Source organism: Ovis canadensis, chromosome 14 (genome assembly GCF_042477335.2).
Source record: "Ovis canadensis isolate MfBH-ARS-UI-01 breed Bighorn chromosome 14, ARS-UI_OviCan_v2, whole genome shotgun sequence".
NCBI lineage: Eukaryota > Metazoa > Chordata > Mammalia > Artiodactyla > Bovidae > Ovis > Ovis canadensis.
The window spans coordinates 65436459-65439063 of NC_091258.1; the positions used below are offsets into that span (position 1 = coordinate 65436459).

General features: G+C 50.5%; 1 pseudogene; it reads right to left on the reverse strand.

The window, feature by feature from the left end:
- Positions 1 to 230: 230 nt before the first annotated feature.
- LOC138419833 (small nucleolar RNA SNORA70) lies at positions 231 to 350 on the reverse strand (annotated as a pseudogene).
- Positions 351 to 2605: the final 2255 nt, after the last annotated feature.

A 2605-nucleotide genomic window follows, 5' to 3' on the forward strand; every position in this document is an offset into this window, starting at 1 on the left:
TTAGTAAATCCTCATGTCTTGGATCTTCTGGCAGCCAGGGAACTTGAACTTGGCCCTGTGGAGGGTCTCCATCACATGCTCTTGTTCTGCATCTTGGTGCGGACAGACATTATGACTTGCCCAATGTGGACACCAGCCACTATGCCCTGGGGCTTTCCAAAGGCACTGCACCTACCTGTCTAGAGGCTAGACCGGGGACAGCAGGCCAGTCATGAATGTCCACCGGAAAGGGCTGTCTCCAAGGTCCCTTAGGGCAACCGGCTGCAGACGCAACTGAGGCGGCCGCTGTCTGCAGCGATTGCACAGCAGACCCACCCTTTTGGTTCTGTCCTCAGCTTCCGAGTCTGAAGCTGCCTTGGGGAAGCAAGAATCTTGGTAACGTTCTGAGCTGTCATGATGAAATGGTGCTGCATAATTTTATTACTGAGCTGAGACAGCTCTTGGGACAAAAGGCAGTTTCAGGGCCTTTTATTACTCAAGAGGATCTGAAACATTTGCATTTTGCCTGATATTGTGTCCAAAGGGCATGGAGGAATTGTCCTTGTAGTTATCGACAGGAACAAGGAAGGGAAAAAAAAAAAACAAACCGACATCGGGTCAGCTTGTGCCCCTGGAGTCCTGATACTCCACTTGGTAGACATGGCGATTCCACAGTGGTCATTTCCTGCCTCTCCCTGAACACTCTGGGACAAAAGCCATCAGGTGGGACAGAGTTAGTAGGCAGGGGCTGGGGGAGGGCCAGCTGGCCCAGCGAAGGGAGTCAGAGTCTGCCCAGCATGAAGGAGACACGGAGGCAGGGAGCAGGCATGGGAGAAGGCCACGCATAACATGCAGCAGGGTCCATCGAGTAAGTAAATAGATTCACGATTACAGGAGCGGGGTTCTCACTGTCGGAGTGGCGAGGTCTGAAACGGGAAGGGAGAAAGCCAGCACGACACTGCGGCTGTAGGCTGGAATTAGGCATCAGTGTGGACATGAGGTTCTCCATGGGTTGTCAAGAGATACAGGTGACGTAAATGTGTGTGTGCACTAAACGGTATTCAGCACAGAGATATTTGCCTCGAAGTACCATTAACCACTAACGAGAACCAGGGATCCTTGTAGAATGGACTTATTTTGAGCGGAGTCGTGTCTGACTCTTTGCGACCCCGTGGTCTGTAGCATCTGTCCATGGAATTCTCCAGGCAAGAATACTGGAACGCGTTAGCCATTCCCTCCTCCAGGGGATCTTCCCAACCCAGGAATCGAGCCTGGGTTTCCTGCATTGCAGGCAGATTCTTCACCATCTGAGCCGCCAGGGCAGCAAAAGTTCAAGGTGAGTCTGAGACATCTTGTTATGCCGGAAAGTAAAGACGTGCACAAGGAAGGATGGGGTCATGTCGAGAGGATGCAGAAGTCACCTGATGTCCTCTGGCCTAAAAAGGGATAACTGGGACATCAAAAGAAATCACAGCAACTTGTTTGATTTCTACAGCTGATTTAACCAAGTGCCATAGAGTCGCTCAAACGACAGAAACGAATTTGTCTCACAGGCTTGGAGTCCAAGATCCAGGCGTTGGCAGGGCTGGCTCCTTCTGAGGCTCTGAGGGAACATCCGTCCCCTGTCTCTCTCTCAGCTTCTGATGGCTTGCTGGCAGTCTTTGCTTTCTTCTGCTTGTAGCAGCCTCACCCTGATCTGTTTTCATTTTCACATGGCATTCTCCCCATAGGTCATTGTCCAAATTTCCCCTTTAAAAGGACACCAGACATGTTGGAGTAGGGACCACCCTACTTCAGTCTGACCTTATATTAACTAATGACCCCATTTTCAAATTAGGTCCCATTCTGAAGTCCTGGGGAGTAAGGACTTCACTAGATTTTAAATTGGGGGTGGGTACACACCTCAACCTGTAATACATGATAGCAGATGATAATGTAAGGGATCAACAGGAAGCCACATGTCCATATTGATATATAAATACTGATTTTAATAAATTAATTCACTCAAAAAGCGAATGTGTGATGAGGAACAGGAGATTTATGCAGTATCAAAGCAGCTCCCCACTAGTTACTTATTCATGACCAAGGGTAAAAGGAGAACCTGTAAAGAGGCCCCATCTCCAAATACAGTCACCTTAAGGTGAGGGATTCAACATATGAATTTCATGGTCAGGGAGCAAGGTTTTGTCCATAACAACCACGTTGCTCCCGAGGAAGGGGACTGAGGGGATGTCATGCTATGGTTCTCAGAGGTCCCCGGCAGTCACCTGCTCATCAGTACCCCTCGGGTTGCCTCCCTTTCCTCCCACGTCCCCACCCTCTATAGGTGCTTCCGGGGATCCCGCGGCCAAATCAACCACATGCCCTTGAATCCTGGTCACAGGCGCTGTTTCTGGGGACTCCAAACTCACCCGGTGCCCCTTCCTCCAGCTTTGAACCAGATCTCCAGCCTGGCAGGGAGAGAAGTGGCCAGACGCCACCTTGGGGCAGGGGCGAGCACACCTGTGCAACTTCAAAATCCCAGTCTGGACACCTGACTGGCACTGGCTGATTAGAGTCTCTTTCCCAGGGAGTTTGGGGCTGAGACCGAGAGATTCTGGCTCAGCCTCTCAAAGAGAAGTTATAA